Source organism: Triticum urartu, chromosome 4 (assembly GCF_003073215.2).
Source record: "Triticum urartu cultivar G1812 chromosome 4, Tu2.1, whole genome shotgun sequence".
NCBI classification, from domain to species: Eukaryota; Viridiplantae; Streptophyta; class Magnoliopsida; order Poales; family Poaceae; genus Triticum; species Triticum urartu.
In genome coordinates this window covers 581,000,960-581,019,198 of record NC_053025.1, presented here as the reverse complement: position 1 = coordinate 581,019,198, position 18,239 = coordinate 581,000,960, and positions in this window count along the sequence as shown.

Genomic DNA, 18,239 nt, shown 5'->3' with positions numbered 1-18,239 from the left:
CGTTAGTGTATGAGGATGCTGCCGAAGCGCCCCATCGGAGGGAGTGGCGACGCCAGGACTAATAAAGTACCGGAGCACGGCATGGAGATAGAGACAGAGGTTGCCGTCACCATCGTCCAGTTATCGCCGCACCCTGATGTCGTCGAGCTTCCACAGCCGGAGGCGGAGTTCCACACCGACTCCGACGACCACTCCGGCGACGAGAACAGCTGGTTAGTCATCTATACCCATTTATGTGTCAAATAGATCATAGGGTTTCTCTGGTTACTCCTGCCTTCCCCTTTTTGGAATGGAATTCCTATGATTAGGTTCTCCCAATCCATGAAATTTGAGTAAGTTTCATTAGATCCGTGTAGTGTATTGATTGTTTGAATGGTACATGTGATAAGTGATTAGTTTTTTCGTCCGTGCAAATGATTTCGGCTAGTAATCCGACTAGGGTTAGTGTTCATGCTAATAATTCCTAGCTAGTGCTTGACAATTGATTTTGAATGACCTACATATGTTTGTGACATTATTTTCTTCAAGATTGGTCTGTACATAGAAGACTATGCTTAAACATCGAACCATAATCTCTGGATATGTATAAATAAATAGCCATAAATTCCTAATCCTACTTAACATCCTGTAATCATTGATTTGATGCCAAATTTGTTTTACTATTTGTATATGTGTTGTCTGACGATGTGAACAGCGAGGATGAAGATGGCCAGAGGAGGTACAAGAGGCAAATCCTGAGGGATTTTTATGCGAGAATACATAACAGGCGTATTAGGACCTGGAACGGCGGCTATGGATGCCCATTTTGCAACCAGAAGCTTCATGACACGTATCTAAGTGTTATGGCGCATGCAAGAGGACGGGCCGTTGGCTCCTTCAAGCAGAAGTATTCTCGCAGGGTGGCGCATAGCGCGTACGCCGAGTACCTGGAGAAGCTTCAGGATTGTGCCGGGCGCATGTGAGATGAGATGTGGGATGGATCGAACTATGTATGCTTGAGTATGCTTAATGCGGTTGAACTATGTACTTATGGTTGAACTATGCTTATGTACATGTACGCTTATTATCTATGTCTGAGTATGTTAAATATTTGGTCAAAATTTGATAAAAATTACAAAGGGGGACTAATAAACCAGGACGGAGGTAGTACGTCAATCACACATGGTTCCCAAAATTGGAACCGTGTGCAATGACTTTCATTTTGCCTGTTGCGTCAATCACACATGGTTCGCTCTAGCAAACCGCCGCCCCCAAAATTCTTTGTGGGACAGTAAACCGTCACCACCCAATTCAAAAAAGAAAAAATAAAACCCTCACCATCCCCACATCACAAAAACCATCACCCCGCCCGCCACCCCCTCGGCCCCTCCGGTACGTTCCTCGTTCACACCTGCAGAAACTCCTCTGCGTCTATGCCAAGGCACCACCTATCGCGGCGGTAAACACTTAGCCCGACACCTGCCGCCGCCGCCAGGCTGCCGGCTGCTACCTCTTGAGAACCGCGTTGGTTTTCCCTTGAAGAGGAAAGGGTGATGCAGCAAAGTAGCGTAAGTATTTCCCTCAGTTTTGAGAACCAAGGTATCAATCATTGGTCTCAATAAACACACCGCAAAAAGAAGATTACATCGAATAGATCTCCACTAGAGAGGGGGAGAACATTGTATTGAGATCCAAAAAGATAGAAGAAGCCATCTAGCTAATAACTATGGACCCGTAGGTCTGAGGTAAACTACTCACACTTCATCGGAGGGGCTATGGTGATGATGTAGAAGCCCTCCGTGATGGATACCCCCTCCGGCGGAGCTCCGGAACAGGCCCCAAGATGGGATCTCTTGGATACAGAAAGTTACGGCGGTGGAATTAGGGTTTTGGCTCCGCATCTGATCGTTTGGGGTATATATAGGAGGAAGGAGTACGTCGGTGGAGCAACAGGGGGCCCACGAGGGTGGAGGGCGCGCCTGGGGGAGGGGGTAGGCGCGCCCCCTACCTCGTGGCCTCCTCCTTTGTTTCTTGACGTAGGGTCCAAGTCTCCTAGATCATGTTCGGTGATAAAATCACGTTCCCAAAGGTTTCATTCCGTTTGGACTCCATTTGATATTCCTTTTCTTCGAAACCCTAAAATAGGCAAAAAAACAACAATTCTGGGCTGGGCCTCCGGTTAATAGGTTAGTCCCAGAAATAATATAAAAGTGGATAATAAAGCCCAATAATGTCCAAAACAGTAGATAATATAGCATGGAGCAATCAAAAATTATATATACGTTGGAGACGTATCAAGCATCCCCAAGCTTAATTCCTGCCCATCCTCGAGTAGGTAAATGATAAAAATAGAATTTTTGATGCGGAGTGCTACTTGGCATAACTTTAATGTAATTCTTCTTAATTGTGGTATGAATATTCAGATCCGAAAGATTCAAGATAAAAGTTCATATTGACATAAAAATAATAATACTTCAAGCATACTAACTAAGCAATTATGTCCTCTCAAAATAACATGGCCAAAGAAAGTTCATCCCTACAAAATCATATAGTTTAGTCATGCTCCATTTTTATCACACAAGAATGCTCTCATCATGCACAACCCCGATGACAAGCCAAGCAATTGTTTCATACTTTAGTAATCTCAAACCTATAAACTTTCACGCAATATATGAGCGCGAGCCATGGATATAGCACTATGGGTGGAATAGAATATGATGATGGGGGTTATGTGGAGAAGACAAAAAAGGAGAAAGTCTCATATCAACGAGGCTAATCAATGGGCTATGGAGATGACCATCGATTGATGTTAATGCAAGGAGTAGGGATTGCCATGCAACGGATGCACTAGAGCTATAAATGTATGAAAGCTCAACAAAAGAAACTAAGTGGGTGTGCATCCAACTTGCTTGCTCACGAAGACCTAGGGCACTTGAGGAGGCCCATTGTTGGAATATACAAGCCAAGTTCTATAGTGAAAATTTCCCACTAGTATATGAAAGTGACAAAACAAAAGACTCTCTATCATGAAGATTATGGTGCTACTTTGAAGCACAAGTGTGGCAAAGGATAGTAGCATTGTCCCTTTTATATTATTTTTATTTGGCCTTTCCCCCTTTTTTTATTTGGCCTTTCTCTTTTTTTAGTACAATGCTCTATGAATGATGGTCATCACACTTCTATTTATTTACAACTCAAGAATTACAACTCGATACTTAGAACAAGATATGACTCTATATGAATGTCTCCGGCGGTGTACCGGGATATGCAATGAACCAAGAGTGACATGTATGAAAGAATTATGAAAGGTGGCTTTGCCACAAATACTATATCAACTACATGATCATGCTAAGCAATATGACAATGATGAGAGTTGTGACAACTACCAGTGAGATTAGACTTCGACATTGCTCCATTCCGAAGCGGCTATCAAGCACTACTCGGAAGAACAGCTTTCGCTCGTTTTAATGCGGTGCCACATTACGCTTCTCTTAAGCTTAAGATGCCTGGTCCACGTGGCACCATCACAGTTAGTGGAAATATTGAGCGTTCTCTACGCGCGGAAGAACGTGTGGCGGCTTTAACAGCCGAGCACTAGACGGCCTCACCAACCAGAATAAATGACAGGTCGTCAAGACCGCGGACACGGTTAGACGAGTCCGGCGCATCACTAGATATACCTGAGATTTGGTTTGATGGTTAAACCCTCATAGACGGTACCAGGGGCTTCCCGTGTGTAATCAGGGCTAGTTCGGCTCAACTTGACTTATCTCGTATCGGCGATTCAGATACTTGACCAATTTCTTCGACTTTTATGGGTTTACGGAAGAAATTAAAACACTTTTTCTGGACCGACCACTTTTTCAACCATTAGTTCATTCTCCTATTCCTTTTCGTGACGTACTCGTGCTCCACTAGTTCAGGACACGGTCACACACGCGGAGACACAGGCATCAGGACGTGTGCAGGACAGGACCCGCTCAGAAGGTTATTCTTTTTAGATTAAGGACCTGCGAACCTTTTTTCTATTCTCTTGTTTTCAACGATCTTCTGGCTGCTCAATACAATCGTGAGAAGGTTGCTGACGTCTTGGCATGTCGCACTGTCAGAATATTGCCTACCTGGACACTCGGGTTTATATTAAGGGCATGTTCAGCGCGATATATGTTATAAAGACCGAATACCTTAGGGAGTGTTCGGCGTTGCGAGTTTGGCCTTATATGCATCAGCTCCGAATCATGTCTTTGGTCAAATGTTGGGTTTGCCCGGCTCCCGTGTTTTGCTACCTTACGTTCCACTCTATCGGCTAAGGCGACCGGGAGAACTACTGCGATTGTGCCCTGGTTCATCCGGATGAGCACCTCAGTAGAGAAAGCCGAAAACTGACTGTCATGATAAAGCGCGAGACTGGTCAACCACTCGATGACTTAGCGGAATCTTCGGGATTCCTCCGCATTAACGAAGGGCCGTTTCCCGGTCATGTACGTATGCGCACCGTATTCGGACGAGCGCAGGAAGTACCAGGGGCTATATAGTAGTCCCACCGTCAAACTCCTATGGCTAAGTGAAAGTGTTAAAGCAATATAGTCCGATTGCCTCGTTCGCTGCGCTACCACCTCCTTAATGGACCAAGACGTTGGATCAAGTGTGAATACGCGTTTTTTGCGAACACCCCCACATTATATGCGTGGGGGCTGAAGCCGACGACTGCAAACTTTCAGGTTATATACATATATACATAAACGGCCGCACAGGAGGCATCATAATACTTTGAGGGTCCTGGATCATTAAAAAAGTCGACTGTCCTATTTATTTTTAGTCGACTATTATCTTGATATGACCACATGTGGTGGTGTGCTGGAGGAGTGCCTGCATTTCCTGTGCTCATATATTACAAAATCATACAGAGTAGAATCTAATTTTATTTGCCATGCAATGTTGTAGAGCTATCATATGTCTCCTGTCATTTATTTTTCAGCCACCTACAATCTGCTACTTTTACAGTGCACTAGTTCTGCACACACTTCACCCATACTCTCACTATTGTGTTTTTATGCAAGGGTATTTCAGAGCCTGCCTCGGGAGAAGCAGAAAATGAAAGAGAGAAGTTTCTCCAGCTTTCTACGCGGGTAAGCACAACACATTACAGCGCTATAAAGGGTGCAGTGTCAGCAGATGGAGATGATAAACGTAGCTCTGGAGTTGATGACCTCGCTCGCAATGAACCACCATCCCAGGTGCTTGCTTTAACTCTGTGGTGTCATATGTGGTTGCATGTTCCATATGGTGTCTAGCTTGTATTCGAAAGGCCGAAGTCGGTCTTTATTAAGATAAGGAAAGATATTTTTTACATGAACCGCCATCCCGTGAGCACCAGAAGACAAATAGCTAGTCAGGGCACTGGCCGAGCTAGTGACAAGCCCAGCAAAGACAGGCATCACCTAGAAGCCAACTGAAAAGCCGCGATGGTGGCGAAGCAGCCCGCCTCCCACCAGGCTCTCAGGTCCTAGATGATCATGCTCACCACTCTAGCCAGATGTCTAGCTTGTATTGCTTCCAATTTGGTTAAATTGCATCTGCTTAGCTTACACATTATACCTTTGAATATGACATGCCTTTCTGTTTTTGGTACATACTAGTACATCTGTGTATTAACCATGTTCTTACATCAAATGAATGTTCTTGTGTATCCCTCATCAATCACTTATGATGAGGCAGTCAGGCAAGTGGACTACTCCTCATTTAAAGAATGAGGTGCTTGCTCTAACTTGGCAGTGTGATATGTGGTTGCATGTTGCATATGGTGTCTAGATTGTAATTCTTTCAATCTGGTTAAACTGCATGTGCTATTCTGCTTAGCTTATACAGTATACCTGTTAATGTGACATGCCTTCCTGTATTTAGTACATAGTACATCTGTCTATTAAGCATGTCCTTACATAAAAATATTGTTTTTTTGTATCCTGCATCAATCAATATGACAAGACACCTTTAGTGTATGCAGTGCGATATTAGTTGCATCTTTCATATGATTTATAGCATGCGCTGCTTCTAATTTGTTGAAATTCCATTTATGATGGGACACTTTTAACTTGGCAGAGTCATATTGGTTACATCTTTCATGTGGTGTCTAGCTTGCATTGCTTCTTATTTGTTGGGATGGTTCCTGCTTAGTTTACACAAACAGTTGTGAACATGCCATGTCGTCCTGTTTTTCGTACATATTCCATCCTGGTATCATGTGTTTGCCTTACATCAAAGTAGTGATTGTCAGTGAGGGAGTCCTGGATTAGGGGGTATCCGGACAGCCGGATTATATCCTTTGGCCGGACTATTGGACTATGAAGATACAAGATTGAAGACTTCGTCCCGTGTCCGGATGGGACTCTACTTGGCGTGGAAGGCAAGCTAGGCAATACGGATATGTATATCTCCTCCTTTGTAACCGACCTTGTGTAACCCTAGCCCCCTTCGGTGTCTATATAAACTGGAGGGTTTTAGTCCGTAGGACAACATACAATCATACCATAGGCTAGTTTCTAGGGTTTAGCCTCTCCGATCTCATGGTAGATCTACTCTTGTACTACTCATATTATCAAGAATAATCAAGCAAGACATAGGGTTTTACCTCCATCAAGAGGGCTCGAACCTGGGTAAAACATCGTGTCCCCTGCCTCCTGTTACCATCCGCCTTAGACGCACAGTTCGGGACCCCCTACCCAAGATCCGCCGATTTTGACACCAACATTGGTGCTTTCATTGAGAGTTCCTCTGTGTCGTCACCGTTAGGCTTGATGGCTCCTTCGATCATTGATAGCGATGCAGTCCAGGGTGAGACTTTTCTCCCCGGACAGATCTTTGTATTCGGCGGCTTCACACTGCGGGCCAACTCGCTTGGCCATGTGGAACAGATCGAGAGTTACGCCCCTGTCCACCATGTCAGGTTTGGAAGCTTGAACTACACGGCCGACATCCGCGGAGACTTGATCTTCGACGAATTCGAGCCCCTACCGAGTGTGTCGCACGGTCACGATGAGCATGATTTAGCTCTACCATCGGACAGTGTTCAGGAGACCGCACCGGCGACCGCTCCGACCCTCAATTCGGAGCCAATTGTGCCATCCATGGATGGGTGGATAGACCCCGCCACGGAGGTCGTATTCTCAGCGGCGATCGAGCCGAATATCGACCTTACCCTTCACGGGAGCCGTGACGAACTACCGGATTCTTCCCCGACCACGGACTCCGAACCGCCTGCGCCCGTGCCTATCGAATCCGACTGGGCGCCGATCATGGAGTTCACCTCCGCGGATATCTTTCAGCACTCGCCCTTCGGCGACATACTGAACTCATTAAGGTCTCTCTCCCTGTTAGGAGAGTCCTGGCCGAACTATGTTCAGCATGATTGGGATGCGGATGACGAAGAATTCGCCGCCCACCCACCACCCACTTAGTAGCCATTGTCGAAAATTTGACTGACATGCTCGACTTCGACTCCGAAGACATCAACGGTATGGACGACGATGCGGGAGACGAAGAGGAACCACTGCCCACAGGGCACTGGACAACCACCTCATCATATGATATATATATATGATGGACACACCCAAAGAAGGCAATGGCGATGAGACAACGGAGGATGACCCCTCCAAGAAACAACCCAAGCACCGATGTCAGCGGCGCCGCTCTAAGTCTTGCCAAAGCAAAAGCGGTGACACCGGCACAGGAGATAATAGCACTCCGGACAGTGACGAAGACGACAACAATCCCCTCCAGCAAGATTTAGAGCAGGAGGATGGAGAAGCCAGCCCTCCCGAGAGAGCGGCAGATGGAGAGGCGGAGGATGATAATTACATGCCTCCCTCCGAAGAGGAGGCAAGCCTCGACGATGACGAATTTGTCGTGCCTGAGGATCCCGTAGAGCAAGAGCGCTTCAAGCGCCGGCTTATAGCCACGGCAAATAGCCTTAAGAAAAAGCAGCAGCAGCAGCTTCAAGCTGATCAAGATTTGCTAGATGAAAGATGGACTGATGTCCTTGCGGCCGAGGAATATGAACTCGAACGCCCCTCGAAGAGTTACCCAAGGCGCAGGTTGCTACCCCGACTAGAGGAGGAAGCATTAAAACCTACATCTCCGGCGTATGACGTGGCTAATCGGCCAACTCGTGGCCGCGGCAGAGAGGCATTTCGGCCAAAAGCTCAGCCCGCACCCCGACGCCACTCAAATAAAAATGTCAAGGCATGGGGAAACACGCTAGACCTGCGAGACGTACTGGAGGACAAAACAAAACACACAAGATCGATCTACGGATCACGAGGGCGCGCCACCACGCAGGACGATAACCGTCATGCCGGATACAGTAAAAGTAAATCCGGTCGGGCCGAACACAGCGGACAAGACTCATTTGAGCTGCGTCGCGACATAGCCCAGTACAGAGGCGCCGCACACCCCCTATGCTTCACAGACGAAGTAATGGATCATCAAATCCCAGAGGAATTCAAACCCGTAAATATAGAATCATACGACGGCACAATAGATCCTGCGGTATGGATCGAGGACTTCCTCCCGCACATCCACATGGCCCACGATGATGATCTACACGCCATCAAATACCTCCAACTTAAACTCAAAGGACTAGCTCGGCATTGGCTCAATAGCCTGCCAGCAGAATCCATTGGCTGTTGGGAAGATCTGGAAGCCGCATTCCTCGACAACTTCCAGGGCACTTATGTGCAACCACCAGATGCCGATGACTTGAGCCACATAATTCAGCAGCCAGAGGAATCGGCCAGTCAATTCTGGACATGGTTCCTGACAAAGAAAAATCAAATCGTTGACTGTCCGGATGCAGAGGCCCTAGCAGCTTTCAAGCACAACATCCGCGACGAGTGGCTCGCCCGGCACCTTGGCCAGGAAAAGCCGAAATCCATGGCAGCCCTCACAACACTCATGACCCGCTTTTGCGCGGGAGAAGACAGCTGGCTGGCTCGCAGCAATAACATATCAAAGAACCGCGGTACTTCAGATACCAAGGATAGCAATGGCAAGTCACGTCGCAACAAACATAAGTGCTGCGTCAATAGCGACAATACCGAGGATACGGCAGTCAATGCTGGATTCAGAGGCTCTTAACCCGGTCAGCGGAAAAAGCCATTCAAAAGAAGCACTCTGGGCCCGTCTAGTTTGGACCGTATACTCGATCGCTCGTGCCAAATACATGGCACCCCCGACAAGCCAGCCAACCACACCAACAGGGAATGTTGGGTGTTCAAGCAGGCCGGCAAGTTAAGCGCCGAAGACAAAGATAAGGGGCTACATAGCGATGACAAGGAGGAGCCCCGGCAGCCGAACACCGGAGGGCAGAAGAGGTTCCCCCCACAAGTGCGGATGGTGAACATGATATACGCAACCCACATCCCCAAGAGGGAGCGGAAGCGTGCGTTAAGGGATGTATATGCGTTGGAGCCAGTCGCCCCAAAGTTCAACCCATTGTCCTCCTGTCCGATCACCTTCGATCGCAGGGACCATCCCACTAGTATCCGCCATGGTGGATTCGCCGCACTGGTCCTAGACCCAATCATCGACGGATTTCACCTCACTCGAGTCCTCATGGATGGCGGCAGCAGCCTGAACCTGCTTTATCAGGACACAGTGAGAAAAATGGGTATAGACCCCTCAAGGATGAAATCCACAAAAACGACCTTCAAAGGCGTCATACCAGGTGTAGAGGCCCATTGCACAGGCTCAGTCACACTGGAAGTGGTCTTCAGATCCCCGGATAACTTCCGAAGAGAGGAGTTAATCTTCGATATAGTCCCGTTCCGCAGCGGCTATCATGCACTGCTCGGGCGAACCGCATTTGCGAGATTCAACGCGGTACCGCACTATGCATATCTCAAGCTCAAGATGTCATGACCTCCGGGGGTCATCACAGTCAATGGAAACACAGAGCGCTCTCTCCGCACGGAGGAGCACACTGCGGCCCTCGCAGCAGAAGCACAAAGCACCCTCTTAAGGCAATCCACCAGTTCGACGATTAAAAACCCGGACACCTTCAAGCGCGCCCGGAGTAATCGGCAACAAGACCGCCTGGCATGTTCCGAGCTCGCATAGCAATGTGGTCCCCACCCCAGTCCCAGCCAAACGACAAAATTTGTGCCACGCATACATAATTACGCATTGAAAATACCATGGGCACAGGTGGGGAGGGGGGCACGACTACGGCACGCCCCAAGACGCGGCTCAACCGCACTAGGGGCTTCCCGCTTTGTTACTTTTCTCTCTTTCAGGACTTTAATCTCTGAAAACCCCGTCCGGCAGTACAATTGCCGGACACACGATGCAACAACCAAGGAGGCAAAAAGCCACGTCGCACCACGGAACTCCCAGGTGGTCTCCGATAACGAGTGAAATACTTAATTTAAATACCATTCCTCAGCTTGCCCTTGGAGGGGACATGTCAAATAGTCCTACTTTTTGCTTATCGCACTACTTGTATCAGTCTGCTTCGACGCACCTTTTTGAATAAACAATGCGTAGCACTAGACTATTACCGCATTCTCTATTCTTTCTTTTATATATATATGTTCATTCATGACATTCAGCACCCGTACACTCTAGTACGGCCAATACGCCAGGGGCTTAAGCATACCCCATAGTACGACGTGAGAAGTCTGAACACTTTCGACAGTGCGGCACCCCGAACTTATAGCATTATATGCATCACCTCCGAATCATGTCTTGGGTAAATAGTTGAGTTTGCCCGGCTCCCATGTTTTGGTACCTTACGTTCCGCTATATCGTCTAAGGTAGCACTGGGAGAACTATTGTGATTGTACCCCGGTTCATCTGGGCTAAGCACCTCAGTAGAGAAAGCTAAAACTGATTGTCATGATAAGGCGAGAGCTGGTCGCTGTTCGAGAGGTCTCGAGTCCCTAAAGACTTATGCCGCTTAGAGCGAGGAGTCGTCTTAGTCCGGCTTAAGGCATGTATAGCGCCCTGAATACGGCCTTTCGAATACTAGGGGCTTCGCCAAAATTTAAAATTGTAGACTTCTATGGCTAAGTGAGAGTGATAAAGCATTATAGTCTAATTGCCTTGTTCGTTGTGCTAAGCACCTCCCTCGAAGGACCCAACAATGGGAAAAAGAGTGCTCAGATTTATCCCGAGCACCCCAGCACTCGTGGCATGGGGGCAGAAGCCGGCGACTAGCCATCTCTCAGATTTAACAAACAGCAGTACAGAAGGTAATATTTTAAATTCAAACAAGCGTTGCATGGCGCATATGAACAAGTTTTCATAATACAGGATCACACGAGCAAGTTTATTCGAAAATTACATCCTTCGCACACTCGTCCGCCACAAGACGGGCACCCTTCAGGACACCCTCATAATACATCTCAGGGTGGCGATGCTCCTTGCCCTGCGGTGGCCCCTCCTTCACCAGCTTCTCGGCGTCCATCTTGGCCCAGTGCACCTTCGCACGGGCAAAGGCCCGGCGTGCACCTTTGATGCAGATGGACCGCTTTATGGCCTCCAGCCGTGGGCATGCATCCACAAGCCGCCTCACCAGGCCGAAGTAGCTGTTGGGAAGGGAGTCGCCAGGCCACATCCGGACTATAAGGCCCCTCATGGCCTATTCGGCCGCCTTGTGCAGCTCGACCAGTTGCTTCAGCTGGTCACCCATAGGCATCGGATGTTCGGTCCCAGTATACTGAGACCAGAACAGCTTCTCTGTCGAGCTTCCCTCCTCGGCCTGGTAATATTTCGCGGCATCCGACACGCTGCGGGGCAAATCTGCGAATGCTCCTGGAGAGCTCCGGACTCGGGTAAGTAACAAGTAATTTACTTTCACATGCTTGCTTTGCATATTGAATTCCTTACCCGCCGCTATCTTCCTCATCGCCTGAATTTCCTGGAGGGCCTTTTGGGCTTCAGCCTTGGCATGCTTTGTGCTCTCGAGGGTCGCGGCAAGCTCGGACTCTCGCATCTTCGAGTCAAGCTCCAAAGCATCGTGCTTCTTCACGAGAGCCTGGAGCTCTTGCTGCACCTCGCCCACCCTTGCCTCTTGTTTTTCCCGCTTGGTGTGCCCCTCGGCCGCTTGGTTTTCGGCCTTGGATAGCGCTTGCTTTAGGGTCGCCACTTCGGTCGTGGCCCCTGGCACATTCATGATGATCCTGTCAGTTCGCAACCAAATTTATATATATAAGGTATTACTTACCTTTGTTCTCCTCGAACTGCCTCTTGGCAAGGCCGAGCTCCTTCTCGGATCGCTCGAGGTCCTGCTTCAGTGCGGCGACCTACGCAGTCAGTGTGGCAGAGGTCAGCAGCGAAGCCTGCATACGCATACAGACATACTTATATTAGACTCCTGCAAATATTATTGATCCTCTATTCGTCTTTTCTTTGTGAACACCAAACAGAGCATCAGGGGCTACTGTCTATGCGGTAATATTTTTCCTATATTTTAAATACTTACCTCAAATCCTGTTAGAAGGCTGGCACAGGCTTCAGTCGGTCCGCTCTTGGCGGACTGAACCTTCTTGATCACCGCACTCATAATAGTGTGGTGCTCTTGATCACCGCACTCATAATAGTGCGGTGCCTCTGGTTGGACAGAGGTCACCAGTACAGACGGCTTGCCCCTCTTGGAAGGGGGCCGCCTGCCCGAGTCCGGAACCAATGGAGGTTCCGGCACAGTGTTCGGCTGAGGGCCAAACTTGGAGCCCCTGGGAGCCTTACTCCCTTTGCTCTTGGAGTCCGGAAGGTCGCCTTGAGGCGCCTCCGGGACTGTCTCACCCCGGCTCGGTGCCCCTTGAGACAATACCTGAGAGGAGGCGGATGGAAGCGGATCGCTATCCATATCGGACGAGTCCAAGGAACCGTCCAACGAAGATACGTCGATACAGGCTCGGGGCGGACTGCATGATCATATTCGATGTTAGGGAAAGCAGTGCAACAAAAGTATGCTATGAGTTACTCTGGTATCTGAATACTTATGACTTCGCCAGGGGCTTGGCCCTGAGTAACCACTCATCTTCGCCGTCGGCGGCGGTAGTGGAATAGTCCAGAAGGAGAGTCCTTCCCTTCTTGGACCCTTCAGCCTCCCCGGTTGGGGCGGCCTTCCTTTTCTTGTCTCCCCCGGCTGGAGGGGGAGAGTCTCCATCTTCCTCCTCCTCGTTTTCACGGGAGGAGTGCATCTCGGAGTTATCGGACGATGAGTCCTATACCACCTGGCGCCAGGAACTCTTTCGGGTTCCCTTGGCCTTCTTCTTGGTCTTCTCTGGCACCTCATAAGGAGCCGGAGTCCACATCTCCGTCAGGAGAGCGTCCGTAGGGTCTTCGGGCAGAGGGGCCGAACAATTAATCTGCTCCGATGTCTCCACCCAGTCCTGTCAAAGGCATGGGAGCTCAGACCCCGCACATGGTTAAGCTATGGGAAATAAATGCCCTACCAGATGTACAGAACTTACCGGATTCGCAGGGCGCTTCGCGCTTAGCCTGCGGTCCTCGGTAAGAGAGGGAGGGACCTAGCGCCCTTGAACATCACCTTTCAGACATCCTTATGTGTCATGTCGTAGAGCTTGCGTAGAGTCTAGTGTTGGGCCGGGTCGAACTCCCGTAAGTTGAAAGCCTGTTATTGACACGGGAGGATCCGGCGGAAGAGCATGACCTGGACTATGTTGGCAAGCTTAAGTTTCTTGCTTGTCATGTTCCGGATACACTTCTGGAGTCCGTCCAGCTCCACCGATGAACCCCAGGACAGGCCCTTCTCCTTCCAGGAATCGAGCTGTGTGGGGATTCCGAATCGAAACTCGGGGGCCGCCACCCACTTGGTGTCACGCAGCTTGGTGATGTAGAACCACCCCGATTGCCACCCCTTTATGGTCTCCACGAAGGAGCCCTCGAGCCATGTAACATTGGGCATTTTGCCCACCATGGCTCCGTCGCATTCTTCTTGTTGGCCGCCTACTACCTTCGGCTTGATGTTGAAGGTCTTCAGCCATAGGCCGAAGTGGGGCTGGATGCGGAGGAAAGCCTCGCACACGATGATGAACGCCGAGATGTTGAGGATGAAATTCAGGGCCAGATCATGAAAGTCCAGCCCGTAATAGAACATGAGGTCGCGGACGAATGGATGGAGGGGAAACCCCAATCCACGGATGAAATGGGGGAGGAAAACCACCCTTTCATGAGGTTCCGGGGTAGGGACGATCTGCCCCGCGGCTGGCAGCCGGTGTGCAATATCCGCGGCTAAGTATCCGGCTCCACGTAGCTTTTTGATGTGTCCCTCCGTGACGGAGGAGGCCATCCACTTGCCTCCCGCTCCAGACATGTTTGGAGAGAGTTGAGGAGAAGGATGCGGACTTGGGCGCTGGAGCTCGAGTGCGCGAGAATGGATGAGCAAGGAGGAAGAAGGCGTGGGTAAAAAAAGGTGAGATCTTATCCCTTTATAAGGGCGGACTAAACTATGCGCCCCCACTAGCCTGGCAAAACTCGCTTATCCCCCAAGCACCGTAATTGATGGCGCGGTTGGGTTACCCATGTCCGTATTGATGAGAATCCCGTAATAAGGGGAACACGATCTCTGCTTTGACAAGACGTGTCAAGAAACCGCCTCGCATTATGTGCGGGGCTGGTTAAAGAAAAACGGTTTAAATAATTACCGGGCCGTGGCGTGATGTCATGTTGCCAAAAGGTGTCAGTAGATTAGATTTGTGGTAATATTATTCTCTCTACGGTGGTATGTGGAACTTATTTTGCAGGGTCGGACACTATCCTTGTATTCAAACTCTTCTGTGGTGTATTTGGAGGAGGAACCCGCCTTGCAATGCCGAAGACAACACTGCGCATCGGACTCATCATCATTGAAGCTTGGTTCAGGGGCTATTGAGGGAGTCCTGGATTAGGGGGTATCCGGACAGCCGGATTATATCCTTTGGCCGGACTATTGGACTATGAAGATACAAGATTGAAGACTTCGTCCCGTGTCCGGATGGGACTCTACTTGGCGTGAAAGGCAAGCTAGGCAATACGGATATGTATATCTCCTCCTTTGTAACCGACCTTGTGTAACCCTAGCCCCCTCCAGTGTCTATATAAAACGGAGGGTTTTAGTCCGTAGGAGAACATACAATCATACCATAAGCTAGCTTCTAGGGTTTAGCCTCTCCGATCTCGTGGTAGATCTACTCTTGTACTACTCATATTATCAAGAATAATCAAGCAGGACGTAGGGTTTTACCCCCATCAAGAGGGCCCGAACCTGGGTAAAACATCGTGTCCCCTGCCTCCTGTTACCATCCGCCTTAGACGCACAGTTCAAGACCCCCTACCCGAGATCCGCCGGTTTTGACACCGACAGTCAGTATCATGCATGAATGAGTTCTGAGGAGAGAATTTTATTGTTTTTTCTTGTCGATTTTACTTGACAATTCAAAATCAATAAAGCAGAAGGAAGTTAGCAAGGCAGTGGATAAAGGTGCTCCTTCCGAACGAAGGACCTCTATAGTTTCTACTCCTCCATCCCCCCAAGATGATTTCCAAGACAACACATGCACAGACACTCAACGTAGTTGTGTTTATCATGAGCACGTCTCCCCTAGTGCACCATCACCGGTGCTCCCTCTAACTTGGCACTATTATATGTGGTTGCATGTTATGTGTGATGTCTAGCTTGTATTGCTTCTAATTTTGTTGAATTCCATCTGCTTACTTTACACATTATACTTGAATAAGACACATGTTCCTGTTTCTAGAACATACAATATCTGTCTATCACACCATGTTCTTACATCAAATTACTACTGTTGTGTAACCTACAACAATCACTTATCATAAGACACGTTTGACTTTGGAGTGTGATATAGGTTACATCTCACATTCTTTTCTAGCTTGTACTACTAATTTGTTGAAATGGCACTTATGACGAGACATTTTTAACTTGGTAGAGTGATATTCATTTCATCTTTCATATGGTGTCTAGCTTTCATTGCTTCTAATTTGTTGAAATGCCTTCTCCTTAGTTTACACATCATAAGTTGTGAATATGCAATGGCACTAATGACGAGAGACCCCTAACTTGGTAGTCTGATGTTATTTGCATCTTGCATATGATTTATTTCTTGTACTGCTTCACATTTGTTTAAACGCCATTTATGATGAGACATTGTTAACTTGGCAGAGCGATATTTGTAGCATCTTTCATATGGTGTCTACCTTCCATTGCATTGCTTCTAATTTAGTGAAATTTCTTCTGCTTAGTTTACACATCATAGTTCTGGTTATCTCTTCCGTCCTGTTTTTCGTACATATTACATCCTCCTATCATGTGGATGTCTAACATCAACGTTCAGTTCGTCTGTATCATGCATCAATTTGTTCTGAAGAACTAAATTGTTATTTGTTTTTCTTGTCGGCTTGACTTAACATGTGCTACCTCTTGAGCACTGCGTTGGTTTTCCCTTGAAGAGGAAAGGGTGATGCAGTAGAGCAGCGTAAGTATTTCCCTCAGTTTTTGAGAACCAAGGTATCAATCCAGTAGGAGACCACGTGCGAGTCACCTCGTACCTACACACACAAATAAGAACCTCACAACCAACGCGATAAAGGGTTTGTCAATCCCTTCACAGCCACTTGCAAGAGTGAGATCTAATAGAGATGATAATAATAAGATAAGAATTTTTGGTATTTTTATGATATAGATTGAATGTAAAGATTGCAAAATAAAATAGATTGGAAACTTGTATGATGGAGAATAGACCCAGGGGCCATAGGTTTCACTAGTGGCTTCTCTCAAGATAGCATAAGTATTATGGTGGATGAACAAATTACTGTCGAGCAATTGATAGAAAAGAGAATAATTATGAGAATATCTAGGCATGATCATGTATATAGGCATCATGTCCGAGACAAGTAGACCGAAACGATTCTGCATCTACTACTATTACTCCACACATCGACCGCTATCCAGCATGCATCTAGAGTATTAAGTTCATAAGAACAGGTAACGCCTTAAGCAAGATGACATGATGTAGAGGGATAAACTCATGTAATATGATGTAAACCCCATCTTTTTATCCTCGATGGCAACAATACAATACGTGTCGTTTCCCTTTCTATCACTGGGATCGAGCACTGCAAGATTGAACCCAAAGCTAAGCACTTCTCCCATTGCAAGAAAGATCAATCTAGTAGGCCAAACCAAACTGATAATTCGAAGAGACTTGCAAAGATAAACAAATCGTACATAAAAGAATTCAGAGGAGATTCAAATATTGTTCATAGATAGACTTGATCATAAACCCACAATTCATCAGATCTCGACAAACACACCGCAAAACAAGATTACATCGAATAGATCTCCAAGAGAATCAAGGAGAACTTTGTATTAAGATCCAAAGAGAGAGAAGAAGCCATCTAGCTACTAGCTACGGACCCGAAGGTCTGGAGTAAACTACTCACACATCATCGGAGGGGCCATGGAGTTGATGTAGAGGCCCTCTGTGATCAATGCCCCCTCCGACGGAGCTCCGGAAAAGGCCCCAAGATGGGATCTCTTGGGTACATAAGGTTGCGGCGGTGGAAAAAGGGTTTCGTGGTGCTCCTAGATGTTTTTGGGGTATATGGATATATGTATATATATATATGAGGAAGGAGTACGTCGGTGGAGCAACAAGGGGCCCACGAGGGTGGAGGGCACGCCCAGGGGGGTGGCCATGCCCCCCTTCCTCGTGGCCTCCTCGATTGTTTCTTGACGTCCACTCCAAGTCTCCTGAATCACGTTTGTTCCAAAAATAACGCTCCCAAAAGTTTCATTCCATTTGTACTCCGTTTGATATTTCTTTTCGGTGAAACACTAAAATAGGCAAAAAAACAGCAATTTGGGTTGGGCCTCCGGTTAATAGGTTAGTCCCAAAAATAATATAAAAGTGTAAAAATAAGCCCATTAACATCCAAAATAGATAATATAATAGCATGGAGCAATCAAAAATTATAGATACGTTGGAGACGTATCAAGCATCCCCAAGCTTAATTCCTGCTCATCCTTGAGTAGGTAAATGATAAAAACAGAATTTTTAATGTGGAATGCTTCCTAACATATTTCTCAATGTAATTTTTCTTTATTGTGGCATGAACGTTCAGATCCAAAAGATTCAAGATAAAAGTTTAATATTTACATAGAAGTGATATTAGTTCAAGCATACTAACTAAGCAATCATGTCTTCTCAAAATAACATGGCCAAAGAAAGTTATCCCTA